General features: G+C 38.9%; 1 pseudogene; it reads right to left on the bottom strand.

The window, feature by feature from the left end:
- Nucleotides 1-8,845: 8,845 nt before the first annotated feature.
- Nucleotides 8,846-10,204, bottom strand: LOC118841248 (annotated as a pseudogene).
- Nucleotides 10,205-16,931: the final 6,727 nt, after the last annotated feature.

The raw sequence follows: 16,931 nt of genomic DNA, 5'->3' as shown, positions 1-16,931 counted from the left end.
TGGCACCCATTATCTCTCTGTAAGGATCGCTTCACCCAACAACGCCTGGAGGAAAAGCTGACAGTCATCCTCTATCAGCTGCAGAGTGAAACAGTGGAAGAGGCCTGGGAGAAGTGAAAAAATAACTTATGTAATTGAAATCACAAGAAAAAGTTAAGAAGAAGGGAATATAATTACCTGAATTGGAGTCTGGCCAGAATACCTGTCTTGTCTGCATCTTATTTAGGACTAGTATAAGTGTTCCAAGAAACTAGGTCCTTTCTTCAGAGGAACCCAAAATAAAGCAGAGGGACTATTTTTCAGATTGCTAAAAAATTGAAAATACAAATTAAAGTATTAATTTTCTTAAAACAAAACAGAACAGAAAGCTAATGGTTGTAATGGTAAATATGTTGTTATAAAAATAATACTGTAGAGAATATATTCTTTGATGATTTAACAACAAGCTCTGGGAAAATGCCACTTAAATTGTTAATATTTGGTATCCTAGTTTCTGGGACTTCTGCTATTATTTGTAATGTCTCATACCCACCCTCCCCGTTCTGTGACCGCCACCCAGGCCCAGGCCATTATCACAGAATTTTAAAGTTGGAAGAGGCTTTAGTGTCTATCTAGTACAACCATACTCAGAATGCCTCCTTGCTATCTGACAAGCAGTCATTCAACTTCTGCTCAAAGATGTTGGGAAGTATTATTTGCTAACCCCTAATATCAAGCCTAAATTTGTTTCTTGAAACTTCTACCCCCACTGTGCTCTATTACTTCTCCTCTGGGCCAAACAGAACAGCTCTAATCCTTATCCTACATGACAGCCCTTCAAATACTTGAACAAAATTCTGTTTGTTTCCTTTCCTCCCCTTCTTAGTCTTCCCTTTTCCAAGCTAAACATTCTTAATTTCTTCAACCCATCCTTAAATGAGTTGGAAACAAGGCCCTTCATCATAGTGGTTGCCCTCTTCTGGATGCCTTTCTCCTTGTCAATGTCCTTCCTAATCTTTGACACAGAGAACTGAACAGTGGGTTTGTTCCAGAAGGGTTGTGAGGGACTACCACTACCTTATTTCTGGAAGAAATGCTTCTAAATACATCACAAGTTCACATTAGTTTTTTGGTGGGCCATATCACACTATTGGCTCCTGTTGAACTTCCAGTCCACTAAGACTTCCTGGTCTTTTTCAGATGAACTACTGTCTAACCTTTTCTTCTTTATCTTGTACTTGTGTAGTTGATTTTTTTTAAAAAATACAATACAAGATTGTACAGTTATTTCTATTGAATATCATCATCCTAGATTCAGGCCAAATGCTCTGACCTGCCAAGATCTTTTGGGATCCTGACTCTACTATCCAGTTTATTACCTATCTCTCCTAGATTTGTATCATCTGAAAATTTGATAAGCATTCCATCTTTTTCTTTAAGTCATTGATAAAAATGTTAATCATCACAAGGCCAAGCACAGACTCCTGGTGCACTCTATTGGAGGCCTGCCAAGTTGACATTGAACTATTAATCAGTACTCTTTGAGTCTGGCTATTCAACAAATTCTAAATCCATCTAATCGTATTATCATCTAATACAGGTTACTTTATCTTTTCTACAAAAATAATATGGGATATTTTATCAAATGCTTTGCTAAAATCTAGGTAAACAATTTCTACAGTATTCATTCTATCAGTTGAGTAACTGTCCAAAAAAAAAAGGAACTAAGGTTACCTGGACATGACCTGTTCATGATGAAGCTGTGCTCCTTTCTGATCACCACTTCCTTTTAGATATTTGCTAACCATCTCTTCAACGAACCATTATAGAATTTTCCCAGGATTTGAAGTCAAACTTATTAGTCTATAATTTATAGACTCATTTCTTTCTTTTTAAAAAACAAGACATCTGACCCCCTCCTGTCCTTCAGTACTTTTCCTGTTCTGTGACCATGCAAACATTACTGATAGTATCTCAGCAGTAACATCTTGCCAGTTTTTTTTGTATCTGAGGATATACTTCCTCTTGGCCTAGTGGCTCAAATTTGCCAAGAGCAAATAGATATTCTCTTACAATCTCCTTGCTTATCAACTCTTTGTTGGCTGTTTTGGTCCTATCATTGGCAGTAAAGACCCTTTGTGAGACTGCTTATATTTTGCATTCACTTCTGACCTGCATTCATCTGAACATATTGCATAGCAGTTATCATGGAAAAATAGCCAAGTCTAGATCTTCTGGAATTGGCCTTAGGTCTCTGTTTGTGGTGTAATCCTTTGAGAAATACCCTGGTAAATAAATCTCTCTCAAAGCAGCTGGTACTGGACTTTGGAACTCAGGAGCTCTTGAGCTCAGGATTATTCACGAGGTAACCTCTAAGGCTTGAAATGTTTATTTTTTTCTAGTTCTGACATGTACTCAGAAAACAGAAAAGTAGAGAAAAGCTATCAGAACTCCAAGATCAAGGGACTTCATTATTAGGCTCACTGGGGCAAATATATTCTGTGCCAATATGTGTTTCTGCTAAAGTTCATTGTTGATAGGGATGAGGGGATGGGAAGAAAAACTCCCTCTAGCTCCTTTGCTGGACATCCAAGGGAGATGAAGCCCTAGAAAAGAGTCTTAAGGCCAGGACTATTTCCACAAGTCACTTGTAGGCCATGAAGTATGGAGTTCCCACCCCCCTAACAAGAGTCCGTACCACCTAGCTCATATATAAATCAACTTCAACCCAAGCCCAGTAACTGGGAACCAATCAAATATTTCCTGTGTCTCTTTCATGCCCATCCCTAGCTATGTGGAGTTACTCCCTTCTGGCAAAGGTCAGTCCCCTGGAATCTCTCACATAGATTGAGAGAATTCAAATTGATTAGACTCTCCTGAGTCTAATCACCCCATTATACTTCTGGACAGAAAAAAAATAAATAAGAATTGAACAGCTCTATCCTCTCTGCTTTGTCAGTTCCCATCCATCTCAAGTTGCACTTCTTTCCGTCTTTCTTTATCCTTCCCTTTTCCCCCAATATAGTCAAGCAAACAAAGAAACAAACAAAAAGCACCCTTTTGTTATCTTCAGTTTTCTTAAGCAGCCTCAGTACATTCTGAACTTTAGCAATTATTCTGGGCCAGGCCTAGCTTGGGTCAGATCAGTGATTCAGGTTTGGGATTAGAATGTAGTGAGATACTGGACTGTAAAATGTAATAAAAACAACTTTATTTAAAATGAGGTTAAAAAGGATACAGTTTGTAAAATTTCAAAAGGAAACTAATTCAGGTAAAATGCTACCCTGCCTTTACCTCCATAATTACCTTTGAAATCAGTAATGCCAGGTTAGAAGGGTATTCCCAGAGGACAATGGAAATTCCTCAAAACTTCAGACACCAACTCCTTATAGGATGGATCTCTTCTGCCTCTAGTATCGAGGAAGCCAAATCAATGTTTATCCCATAAATGACCTCCTTGCCTTCTTAAAAACAAACCATCCTAATCTACATAGAACAAGTGCTACTGAAATGCTAATTATAATGACAAGAAAAAAAATGAAGGGATAAGCATAGGCAAAGAGGAAACAAAATTATCTCTTTTTCCAAATGATATGATGATTTATTTAGGGAACCCCAGAAAGTTAAATAAAAAATTAAATGAAACAACTAATGTCATCAGAATTGCAGGATATGAAGTAAACCCACATAAGTCATCAGCATTTCTATATGTTACCAACAAAATCCAGCAGGAAGAAATGGAGAAATTCCATTTAAAATAGCTTCAGAAAGTACAAAATAAGTGGGAGTTTACTTGTCAAGGCCCACACAGGAACTAGATGAATACAATTACAAACCAGTCTTTTTTTATAATTAGGATTTTTTATTTTTAGTTTACAACCCTCAGTTCCACATAATTTTGAGTTCCAGATTTTCTTCCCCCCCTCCCCCTCCTTCCCCAAGACGGCATGGAATTCGACATATCTTCTACATATAACTTTGCATTGAACTTATTTACACAATAGTCAAGTTGTAAAGAAGAATTATGACCAATGGAATGGATCGGGAGAAAGAAGAAACAAAACCCCCACCAAAAAAAAAACAAAAACAAACAAAAGAAAAAAAAGCGAAAACAAAAAAAGGAGAGCAAACAGTGTGCCTCAATCTGCATTCATACTTCATGGTTCTTTCTCTGGATGTAGATAGCTCTCTCCATCATGAGTCCTTTGGAGTTGTCCTTGCATCTTGCATTGCTGAGGAGAGCAAAGTCTATTAGGGTTGGTCATCACAGAATCCATATATCTGTGGTTGTGTATAATGTTCTCCTGTTTCTGCTCCTCTCAGCATTATATCATGTAGGTTTTCCATGTTATTAGGAAGTCTGTAACATCCCCATTTCTTATCACACAATAGTATTCTATTACCTTCATATACCACAACTCGTTTAGCCATTCCCCAATTGATGGGCATCCCCTTGATTTCCAATTCTTTGCTACTATAAAAAGAGCTGCTATAAATATTTTTGTACATATGGGTCCTTTTCCCACTTGTGTGATCTTTTTGGGATACAACCCTAGAAGTGGTATTGCTGGGTCAAAGGGTATGAACATTTTTATAGCCCTTTGGGCATAGTTCCAAATTGCCCTCCAGAATGGCTGGATAACTTCACAACTCCACCAGCAATGTAACAGTGTTCCAATTTTCCCACATCCTCTCCAGAATTTATCATTTTCCTGTTTTGTTATTTTAGCCAATCTGACAGAAGAGATGTGGTACCTAAGAGTTGTTTTAATTTGCATTTCTCTAATCAGTAGTGATTTCGAGCATTTTTTCATATGACTATAGATATTTTTAATTTCTTCCTCTGAAAACTGCCTGTTCATATCCTTTGACCATTTCTCAATTGGGGAATGACTTGCATTCCTATAAATTTGAGTCAGTTCCCTGTATATTTTAGAGATGAGGCCTTTATCAGAGACACTGGTTGTGAAGATTTTCTCCCAATTTTCTGCTTCCCTCCTAATCTTTGTTGCATTGGCTTTTTTTGTGCAAAAACATTTCAATTTAACATAATCAAAATTATCCATTTTGCATTTTGTAATGCTCTCTATTTCTTGTTGTGTCATGAATTCTTTGCTTTTCCATAAATCTGATAGGTAAACTATTCCTTGCTTTCCCAAATTGCTTATCATATTAGCCTTTATTCCTAAATCATGAACCCATTTTGACTTTATTTTGGTATATGATGTAAGATATTGGTCTATACTTAGTTTCTGCCCTACCATTTTCCACTTTTCCTAGCAGTTTTTGTGAAATAGTGAATTCTTAGCCCAGAAGCTGAAATCTTTGGATTTATCAAAGAGTAGATTGCTATAGTTGGTGGGTACTGCATCTTGTGTACCTATCCTATTCCACTGATCCATGGCTCTGTTTCTTAGCCAGTACCAGGTAGTTTTGATGACTGCTGCTTTATAGTACAGTTTAAACTTTGTTGAGGAGTAGAAGGGGAAAGGGAGAAATAAAAGCATAAACAGGGGGGAAATAGGATGGAGAAAAAGGCACAGATAGTAATCATAACTGTGAATGTGAATGGAATGAATTCTCCTATAAAACAGAAATGGATAGCAGAATGGATTAAAAACTATAATCCTACAATATGCTGTTTACACGAAACACATTTGAAACGGGGGCTACACACAGGGTGAAGGTAAAAGGCTGGAGTAGAATATATCGTGTTTCAGCTAAAGTAAAAAAAGCAGGGGTAGCAATCCTAATCTCAGACAAAGCAAAAGTAAAGATAGATCTAATTAAAAGAGATAAGGAAGGACACTACATCCTGCTAAAAGGCACCATAAACAATGAAGCAATATCGTTGTTTAACATACATACCCCAAGTGGTATGGCATGCAGATTCTTAGAGGAGAGGTTAAGGGAGTTACAGGAAGAAATAAACAGCAAAACCATAATAATGGTAGACTTCAACCTCACCCTCCCTGAACTTGATAAATCTAACCTCAAAATAAACAAGAAAGAAGTTAAGGAGGTGAACAGAATTTTAGAAAAGGCAGATATGATAGACTTCTGGAGAAAACTGAAAGGGGATAAAAAGGAATATACTTTTTCTCAGCAGTATATGGCACATATTAAAAAACTGACCATGTACTAGGGCATAAAAACCTCACAATCTAGTGCAGAAAGACAGAGGTAGTCAAAGCAACCTTTTCAGATCATGATGTAATAAAAATTATTTGTAATAAAGAACCAGGGAAAAATGAGCTAAAAATTAATTGGAAACTAAATAATCTAATTCTAAAGAATGAGTGGGCCAAAGAACAAATCATAGAAACAATAACTTCATTCAAGAGAATGACAATAATGAGACAACATACCAAAACTTATGGGATGCAGCAAAAGCAGTTCTTAGGGGAAGTTTTATATCTCTAAATGCTTTCATGAATAAAATAGAGAAAAAGGAGATCAATGAATTGGGTATGCAACTGAAAAAGCTAGAAAAAGAACAAATTGAAAATCCCCAATTAAATACCAAATTAGAAATACTGAAAATCAAAGGAGAGATTAATAAAATTGAAATCAAGAAAACCATTGAATTAATAAATAAAACCAAGAGCTGGTTTTATGAAAAAAAAAACAATAAAATTGATAAACCTTTGGTCAATTTGATTAAAAAAAAGAAAGAAGAAAATCAAATTACCAGTATCAAAAATGAAAAGGGTGAATTCACCTCCAATGAGAGGAAATTAAAACAATAATTAGGAATTATTTTGCTCAATTGTATGCCCATAAGTTTGACAACCTTAGGGATATGAATGAATATCTACAAAAATATAAATTGCCCAGATTAACAGAAGAGGAAGTAAAATTCCTAAATAACCCCATCACAGAAAAAGAAATTGAGCAAGTCATCAATGAACTCCCTAGTTAAAAATCTCCAGGGCCAGATGGTTTTACATGTGAATTTTATCAAACATTTAAAGAACAATTAATTCCTATACTTTTTAGAGTATTTGGGAAAATAGGTGAAGGAGTCCTACCAAATTCTTTTTATGACACAGATATTGTACTAATACCCAAACCAGGAAGAGTCAAAACAGAGAAAGAAAATTATAGACCAATTTCCCTAATGAATATTGATGCAAAAATTTTAAATAAAATATTAGCAAAAAGATTGCAGCAACTTATCATGAGAACAATACACTACGACCAGGTAGGATTTATTCCAGGAATGCAAGGCTGGTTCAATATTAGGAAAACTATCAACGTAATTGATCATATCAACAACAAAACTAGCAGAAACCATATGATCATCTCAATAGATGCAGAAAAAGCCTTTGACAAAATACAACACCCATTCCTATTAGAAACACTAGAAAGCATAGGAATAAATGGAGCCTTCCTTAAAATTGTAAATAGCGTCTACCTAAAACCATCAGCAAGCATTATTTGTAATGGGGATAAGCTAGATGCATTCCCAATAAAATCAGGGGTGAAACAAGGATGTCCATTATCACCCCTACTATTTAATTTGGTACTAGAAACATTAGTTGTAGCAATAAGAGAAGAAAAAGAAATTGAAGGAATTAGAATAGGCAAAGAAGAAACTAAATTATCACTTTTTGCAGATGATATGATGATATACTTAGAGAATCCTAGAGAATCAAGTAAAAAACTACTTGAAATAATAAACAACTTTAGCAAAGTTGCAGGATATAAAATAAACCCACATAAATCCTCAGCATCCCTATACATTGCTAAGAAAGCCCAACAGCAAGAGATAGAAAGAGAAATTCCATTTAAAGTTACTGTAGACACTATAAAATATTTGGTAGTCTATCTGCCAAGACAAGCCCAGGGCTTATATGAGCATAATTATGAAACACTTTTCATGTGAATAAAGTCAGATCTAAATAAATGCAAAAATATCAGCTGTTCATGGTTAGGCAGAGCTAATATAATAAAAATGACAATTTTACTTTAATTTGTTTATTCAGTGCCATACCAATTGAACTACCAAAAAATTATTTTACAGAGCTCGGTAAAATAATAACAAAATTCATCTGGAAGAACAAGAGGTCTAGAATATCTAGGGTATTAATGAAAAGAAATGCTAGGGAAGGTGATCTAGCCATACCAGATATTAAACGGTATTATAAAGCAGCAGTCATCAAACTACGCTTTATACAAATAAAGACAGATCTAAATAACTGGAGAAATATTCATTGCTTATGGGCAGATCAAGCCAATATAATAAAAAGGACAATGTATGTAAATTAATTTACTTAGTCAATGTCATACCAATCAAACTATGAAAGGATCTCTTTGAAAAAATAATAAAATTCATTCAGAGAAGCAAAAGTCATAAATCTAAAGAGACATGGGGGCAGCTAGGTGGTGCAGTGAGTAGAGCACTGGCCCTGGAGTCAGGAGGACCTGTGATCAAATGTGACCTCAGATACTTGATGCACTTACTAGCTGTGTGACCTTGGGCAAGTCACTTAACCCCAATTGCCCTGCCTTTCCCCCTCCAAAAAGAAAGCAATAATAAAGGGAAATGAAGAAAAGGTGGGAAGGAAGAGGTCCTAGAAGTGTCAGGTTTTTTTTTTTTAAGTTCGAAAGATCATTTATTAAAGTAGGAAGTGTTTCTGGTGTTTGGGGTAGAAAAATGAGATTGAAAGTGCCTGGTACCTCTCTTGAGGCAGCCATTAAAACCATAGCTCAACTGAGATTCTAAAGATTAGATAAGTGGGAGTCCCCCCTCCAAAGCCCTCAGCACCTCGAGGGGAGAGTGTGGTCAGCACCAGCCCTCCTCCTCCTGGGCCCACAACCCAAGGAACAACAGAAGGTTAGTGTGGACTGGCTGCCCAGCCCCTCACGTCATGATGCTCAGGCTGGGTTTGGCCTCCTGCAAGGCCTTCAGTTCATTGCCCACCTCCTTTGTCCAGTAAATGTCAAACAAGACCAATTGATACAAGGTGCAGCTGGGCTGCTTGAGGCTGGCCACCAGCTGCCTGATGCCCATGTCACCCATCCTGTTGTTGCTGAGGTCCAGCTCCTTCAGGGTATGGTTGGTGAGGAGGATGGAAGCCAGTGTCTCACAGCAGTCATCAGAGAGTTCACAATCACCCAGCCACAGACTCTAGACTGGGCAGTAGGGGTGCATAAGCCCATTGCTCATTTGCTTGATGCCCGCATCTTCCAGCATGTTGGTGCTCAGCTGCAGCTCCTTCGGGGGTTGATTCTTCTCCAGGATAGTGCAGAAGTTGGTGCAGCTGGCCACTGTGAAGGCACACATCCTCAGCTACAGCTCCTCCAGCTGGCAGCCTGGGTCTAGCAGCGCCTGGTACAGCAGCTTAGGCCCCTTCGTCAGCCAGCTGGTTGCAGATCAGACTCAGCTTTGTCAAGCAGGGTTTGCTCTTGAGGACCTGGGCAAGGGCCCTGCAGCCCACAGCTGTGATATCACACTCCCAAAGCCACAAGGTCTTCAGGTTGCAGGTTGGGCTCAGGATCCCCTGGCACAGCTGTTTCCACCCTGCATCTCCAATCTTGTTTTCTCCCAGGCACAGCTCCTGCATGGATTCTTTGGTTTGCAAGATGGTGCCAAGGTCCTTGCAATTGGCAGAGGTGACTCTGCAGCTCTTTAGCTTCAAGACCTTTAGCTCACAGTGGGGGCCATCAGTCCTTGGCAGAGAAGAGCCACACCCACCTCCCCCAGCTCATTGTTGTTCAGGGTCGGCTCCTGGAGGGAGCCCTTGGTCTTGAGCACTGCCTATAGAGCTTCACAACTGGCTGTGGTGAACTCACAGTATTCCAGCTCCAGCCTCTGCAGGCTGCATCTGGGGTCCATCAGGCCTTCACACAGCAGCTTCATGTCTTCATCACCCAGGTGGTTGTCACTTAGCTGAAGATCTACCACAGTGGACTTTGCCGGGATCAGTTCACAGTTGGTGCATGTAATGTTGCAATTCTGAAGACTGAGTTTCTGTATCTTGCAGGTGGAATTCTGTAGGTCCTTCAGTACCAACTGGGCCTCCACATCTTCCAGCTCATTATTGGTCAGGTTGAGTTCTGTCAAGGATGAGTTGGCCTGCAGTACAGAGCTGATGCTGGCACACATGTCATTTATGAGGCCACAGTCATTGAGCCTGATGACACCATGCTATTGCATAGATGGAAGGAGCTCTGTGTAGCGGGTACTGCTCAGATTCTCACACTGAATCTCCAGGCTCATGGTAGGCAAGAGAATGGCACCTGTGCCTTGTTCCTTCCTCCCTCTCTCCCTCTGGTCCAGGCCAGGCTGGGCCAAGCGTCCTGCGGCAGTGGCAGCAGCGACACAGCATCAAGTGTCAGATTTCAGACTATATTACGAAGCAGTAGTCATAAAAACAACTTGGAAAGAGCGTAATCAGTGGAATAGATTATATACATAATATATAGAAGCAAATGAGCATAGTAGCCTTGTTTAGTCATGTCTGACTCTCTGTGACTCCATTTGGGGGTTTCTTGGCAAAGATTCAGGAATGTTTGCTATTTCTTCCTCCAGATCATTTTACAGATGAGGAAACTGTTCCAGACAGGGTTAAGTGTCTTACCCTGGATCCCACAGTTAGTAAGTGTCTGAGCACAGATTTGAACTCAGGTCCTCCTGACTCCAGGCCTAGCACTCTATCCACTGCACCACCTAGCTTCCCCAGCACAGTAGCCTAGTGTTTGGCAAGCCCAAAGATCCTAACTGTGGGGTACGAACTTACTATTTGTCAGGAACTGTTGGAAAAACTGGAAATCAATCTGTCAGAAACTAGGTATAGACCAACTTTTCATATTACATACCAAAATAAACTCCAAATGGCTATGTATCTTTAGACATAAATGGTGGTACCATAGACACGTTAGAGAAGCAAAAACAAATTACTTTTCAGATCTTTGGATAAGGGAAGAGTTCATGACCAAACAAGGAATAGAGATGGTTGCAGAAGCTAAAAATGGAAAGTTTAGATTACATAAAATTAAAAAGTTTTTGCATATATAAAACCAGTGCAGCTAAAATTAGAAAGGAAGCAGATAACTGGAAAAAAAATCTTTGCTATCAGTTTCTAAGATATATAGGAAATGGATTAAAATTTAAATGAATAAGAGCCATTCCCCAATTGATAAATGGTCAAAGGAGATGAAATCAGTTTTCAGAGGAATAAATCAAAGCTATTAATAGCCACATTTTTAAATAAAATTCCCTAAACCATTAGTAATTAGAGAAATGAACATTAAAACAACTCTGAAGTTCTACCTTACACTCATCAGATTGGCAAAATTGATGAGAAAAGGAAAATGACAAATGCTAGAGGGACTGTGGGAAAACAAACACATTAATGTACTCTTGGTAGAGATTTGAGCTGCTGCAGCTATTCTGGAAAACAATTCGGAATTATGCCCCAGAAGTTATTAAAGTGCATATATCTGAGGTAACTGGGTGGTACAGTGGATAGAATGCTGGGCCTGGAGTCAGGAAGACCTGAGTTCAAATCCAGCCATAGATACTTTCTAGCTGTGTAACCTTGGGCAAATCATTTAACCTCTGCCTTAGTTTCCTCAATGGTAAAATGAAGCTTATAATAGCACAACTCAGGAGGATCAAATGAGATATTTGTGAAGTCCTTGCCCAGTGACTGGCACGTAGTAGCACATGGTCTAGCATATGATGAAGTAGAGTGGACACTTAATAAATGCTTGTTCACCCTTAACTTTGACTCAACCATACTAAACTTATACCCCAAAGAGATAAAAGAAAGAGGAAAAGGATCCATATGTACAAAATTTTTATAAGTATTCTTTTTGCAGTGGCAAATAATGGGAAATCGAGGGGCTGTTTGTCAACTGGAGAATGAACAAGTTATTAAGTGAGAAGAACTAGGAGAACAAGTCATACAATAACAACATTTGACAACAAAGGAACTTGTAATGTTAATGGAATAGGCGTATATGACCACATGTATTCAATCACAGCTGTGATACATCCTGAGTCACATAGAGCCCATGGGGGAAGGAGCTTGCCTAAGGAGGAGCTTGCTTAGGGGGAGGCTTGCTTGTAGGAAGGCTTTCACACCTTTTGGTACTAAGCTAATTAGGCACTGAGTCATGAGGGTTGTGATGCCTTCTGGCTCTGAGCCTATTAGCCAAAAGTGTATATATATTCTGAGGTGAGATTTTGCTTTGGGGGCTTGCTTATGAGAAGGACGGCTGTTTGTTAAAAGCCCCCTGACTACTCAGATGTTTGTGCTCCCCTGATCTGGTGGTGTATGTAGGTGTTATATTACTTTGTTCAGACGGTTGAAGCCCTGTCTGTTGAATCTCTGTGCTAATTTCTCTGCTTATATTTTCTGCTTGTATTTTTACCACGTTCAGGGTGCTGACGTTTCCCCTGAACTAGTGAATAATTTATATATGTTTGATTAAAGTAAGATTGTTGACCCCCTTAAAGTTGCCTTTCCTTTAAGAAAAGATCAAAGAACCCGTGGTAGCGGGCCATCCTGCGTGTGCCAGGGTCCTTGCTGTCACAGAACTGAAAGAACTTAGGGTCAACACAATGACCAACCATTACTCCAGAGGACTCATGATGAAATGTGCTACCCACTTCCTGATAGAGAGGTGAGAAACTCAGAATACAGATTGAGACATATTTTTTTTGTACATGGCCCATGCAGGAATTTGTTTTGTTTGACTATACATATTTGTAATAGAAATTTTAGTTTTCTTTCTTCCTCAAAAAGTGTGGGTGGGTGGGGGGAGTGGGAAGGAGAAAGGGTGGATTTTCATTGATTAGAAAAAATAAAGTTTAATTTTTAAAAGGAGATGCTATTTTCTACTATATCTCATTTCCTGGTGGCACAGTCCCCAAATTTTTCTAAGGAACTTTCCAACACTAAATTAATATTAAATCAATCCTAGCATAAGTTGCACTGAATGAGGAGCTTAATATGTATAGTAAAACATAAAATGCACAGTCTTCTGAAAAGCACAATGCATACAGTGGAGGTGATATGAAGGCAAGTTCAGAGCAGTCTTCCTAATGTAAAAACAAGCATTCTGATCAGGAGAAACACCAGGAACATCTGATCCACATTTCCAACACTGATATCAAACCCCATCATGAGTGAGTATTTGGTAGCAAGATAGCTAACTGGTCATAAGCCCCTTGCATGCAACCTGGGGGCTTAAGCTGATAAGGGGACTTAGCCTCTATCTTCACCAACTCAATTTTTCCTGGCCCATCAGCTTAAACTCCTTGGGAGTTCCATCATTGGGATGATACACAATTTTTTGCCGCTCTAGAGGCCTTTACTGAGAGGCTGCCCAGTTCTTGAGAGACTGGATGAAAATTCCCCTTCACTTTCATCTAGGAACTCAGGATTACCACCAAGTTAGCTAAGGCATCCCCTTTCTTCCAGGTGAATTCTCTAGATTTTCCCATCCCTCCTGGGCTTTCTTCCCCCATTGAATTCTAGTTCATGGGATCCTAAATATCATTCCTCTGAACCCTTTGAACTCTGTCTCCCCAGATTTGGGGCATATCAAAGTATACCCAGCTTTCCCCTCCTCTATCATAAACTCTAGAAGGGAGTGATCATTTCCCCCACACAGTTCTCATCATCGCCACCCTAACAACAATTTTCTCTCTATTCGTGAGAATTAGATCTAAAATATAATTTCCCTTGTTGGTGCTTCCATATTTTGAAGGATGATAATATTAAACCAAATCAATGCTATCTCTGCTTCTGGTGGGGTGGAAGGGAGAGAAAGAAAGGAAGAGAGAGAAAGGGGGGAGAGAGAGAGAGAGAGAGAGAGAGAGAGAGAGAGAGAGAGAGAGAGAGAGAGAGAGAGAGAGAGAGAGATGATTGAAGTCTCATAAAGCTCCTCTGTCATGCCTCTGTGCTAGGCTTATGATCTATTTCCCAAACTCATCTATTTCTTCTTTATTCCATAGGGTCTGTAATATATCCTGATGAAGAAAGAAAACACTTCTGTTTCTTCTTTTATTGATCTTTGCTGAAATACTCTCTACCATGCTTCTTAGTTCTTTGCATGAATGTATTCTTAATATATAACATTATTCCACTCACCCCCTTTTATCTCTCCTGTTTCTTTTGAATAAAGTTTAACCTATCCAGAGCCACAGTCTAAATCATGAATTTTATACCACTAAGTCTCAGTGAAACCAATGAGGTCATATATTTTTTTTTGCTTTACTATCTGTAGTTCTTCTTTCTTGTTGACTAAACTTTGTGACATTTGAGGCAATAGATTTTCCCACTGGTTCTTGGATTTTGTTTCATGTGAACTTGGCGTCTCATGGTGACTACTCTCTGTGGTATCTAGCTTGGGGGACATAAGTAGTTTTATTTGTTGTCCATCCTTTTTTATTTTAAACATCTTTTAGTTAGATTTCCGAGATATCTGCTAAATATATTCTGACTAGCCTTTGTTAGGTGTACTCCATCCCTGGCTAGGAATAAAACCCTATATTTTAAGCTGCTGTCCAGAAACTCAAATCCCATTTTCAGGTATCATCTTCTTAGCTTGATGTTCACTTAGGAAATACATTTTTTTTCTTCTGTATCCTTTGCCTTCAGTGGGAAGCAATGAGGAAAACACAACCTGTGCCCCTGTGCTCTTCAGTTTCTTGCCCAAAACTTTATATTTGCAAATATTTTTTGGGTTCCTTCTGGCAGTAACATATGTACCGATGTGAATTACCAGAAGTGGGTAGTGGTTATCCCAGTTCAATTAGACTAGTTGAACTATTACAGTAGTTTCTTAACCTGCCTTCTTATCCCTAGACTTTCTTCCCTAAAGCTTTTTTTGCACATTAACTTTGATTAAAAAGTAATGAACTAGAATTTGGGGCTGATTGGAGCTCATAAGGACCTTAGAATTCCTCTGCTCCAAGACCTTCATATTTCAGATGGTAAAGTTGATTTTCCCAAGCTCAGATCACTAATAAGTACTTACTAGTGGAAGTGGCAATTGGAGTCTTTTGATTTCAGATCTAGTGTTCCTTTCTAGGAAAGAATAAGATATGTGCCAAGCACTAAGCACTTTACAGATATTATTTCATTTTATCCTTACAATAACACTGCAAGGTAGGTTATCCCTGTCTCATGGTTACAGAAATTGACACAGATAGAGGTTAATGCTCAGGGTCACACAGCAAGTAAGTGCCTGAGGCAGGATTTGAACTCAGGTCTTCCTGACTGCAGGCCCAGCACACTATTCACTGTGCCACCTAGCTGCCTATGCAAGGCTGTCCTCTCCTTAACTCCTAAAGCAATGATTGTGTCATCCATTTGTCACTTAATGCTGTGGTTCCCAGCTCAAACCATAAATTGAGATGAAAAGATAAAGAAATTTCTCTGTTTGGGGTAGCAAAGGAGAGCCTCCTGTACGTCAGGGGATGGGGAGCAAGAAAGAAGGAGGGGGTCAGTTTTTTTTTTTAGTTTTAAGATGGATTTTTGATAGGATGAGTTCTGTGAATGCTTAAGAAGTTTTGCATTTGTGGAAAGGACCAGAATTTCAGAAGCACTGATTTAGCGACTTAAAAAAATTTGAATACATATGTCTTCTGCATACTGTTTTGTGTGTGTGTGTGTGTGTGTGTGTGTGTGTGTGTGTGTGTGCATGCACGAGTATCTGGGCAATAGTTAGTTCTCAACAGCTGTTGGTTGTTCTGTGGCTGATTATGTCCTTAGTCATTACTACGTATGAAATTATTATAGAAAGAAAATGTATTCTGTACAAATCCATCTTGTTTCTTTGATCTGAATGACTGAAGATGCCTAAAGAACGTGCTGCTTGTTACTTTTAAAGTCCTCAGAGAGGCCAAAAGGTAAAAAGCTAGCATGAAGTACCAGGAAACATTTAAAAATGATAGTGAAACATTTCACTTTCACGTAATTTAAAAAATCTTTTGCATTTGAAATATTATTTGAAGGATTTTACTCATAACTTTAACAAACTAGTCCTGCTGAACCTGTAGGAGAGGATCTTGTATTACAAGAGCAATTATAAACCATTCATTTCCTTGTATAACTTCTCCTTGTCTGGATTTTTTTTCTCTTTGCATTTTCCTGACCTCTCTGGGGTTACAGAGCAACAGGAAGTGTTGCAAGGAGTTGCCCAGGGGATGTTATAGTAAAAATCAATTTCCTGGGTTCATTCCAATGTCACACTATGAAGGGGACGTTGCAAAAGAGAGTAGCCCTGAGAAGGCGCCAGAGGTCAGAGGACACCAGAGGAGGGGTGCCTGAGAAGCTTGGGAGATCTATAGGAGGAGATGCTGATTTGGCACTTGAAAATGAGCCAGCCCTTCAGTAAACAGCTTGCGAAATATACAGCCACAGCTTTGCATATGTGTCATTGCAACTCCTGCCAGATGGGAGGCAAAAATAATGAACTGAGACAGTTTACCTTGCGCCCTTATTTTGAAAGCCAAAATGCCAGGGGATGCAACCTTCTACCAATATGACTAGGGAGTATGCCTGGGAAGCACCAACCACAGAGGACTGCACAGCAGAGTTGAAATTTCAGGCCTCGCCGGAAGATAGTAAATTTTAAAGCTGATTCTGTTAATTTTGTTTCTCCTATACTTAAGATCCAGTTTAATTCACATGTGAATGAATAATTCTTTTGAGTCAAGCTACTTGGGGAATTGATTGAAATCCTTTGGGAATAGGAGCAAGAGCCAAACTAGTTTTAATTTATGATGAGATGAAATCATGCCCTTAGGTAAAAGCTATAGATGGAAACTAGGGTAAAGTAACTACAGGGAGCTGTGGTCTAAACATGTCCCGGTGGTAAAAATTGCTGAGGACTGGGCACCCAGGAACTTCTCATGGGCGCAGAGCAGAAGTGAGCTGGAGCAGTTCAGTCATGGAGCTAGAAGCTTATGTAGATATTGTATGCCAAGC

The sequence above is a fragment of the Trichosurus vulpecula genome, chromosome 3 (genome assembly GCF_011100635.1).
Source record: "Trichosurus vulpecula isolate mTriVul1 chromosome 3, mTriVul1.pri, whole genome shotgun sequence".
Classification (NCBI taxonomy): Eukaryota; Metazoa; Chordata; class Mammalia; order Diprotodontia; family Phalangeridae; genus Trichosurus; species Trichosurus vulpecula.
The sequence above is the reverse complement of the archived record's forward strand: the minus strand, read 5'-3'. Positions and strand labels throughout refer to the sequence as shown.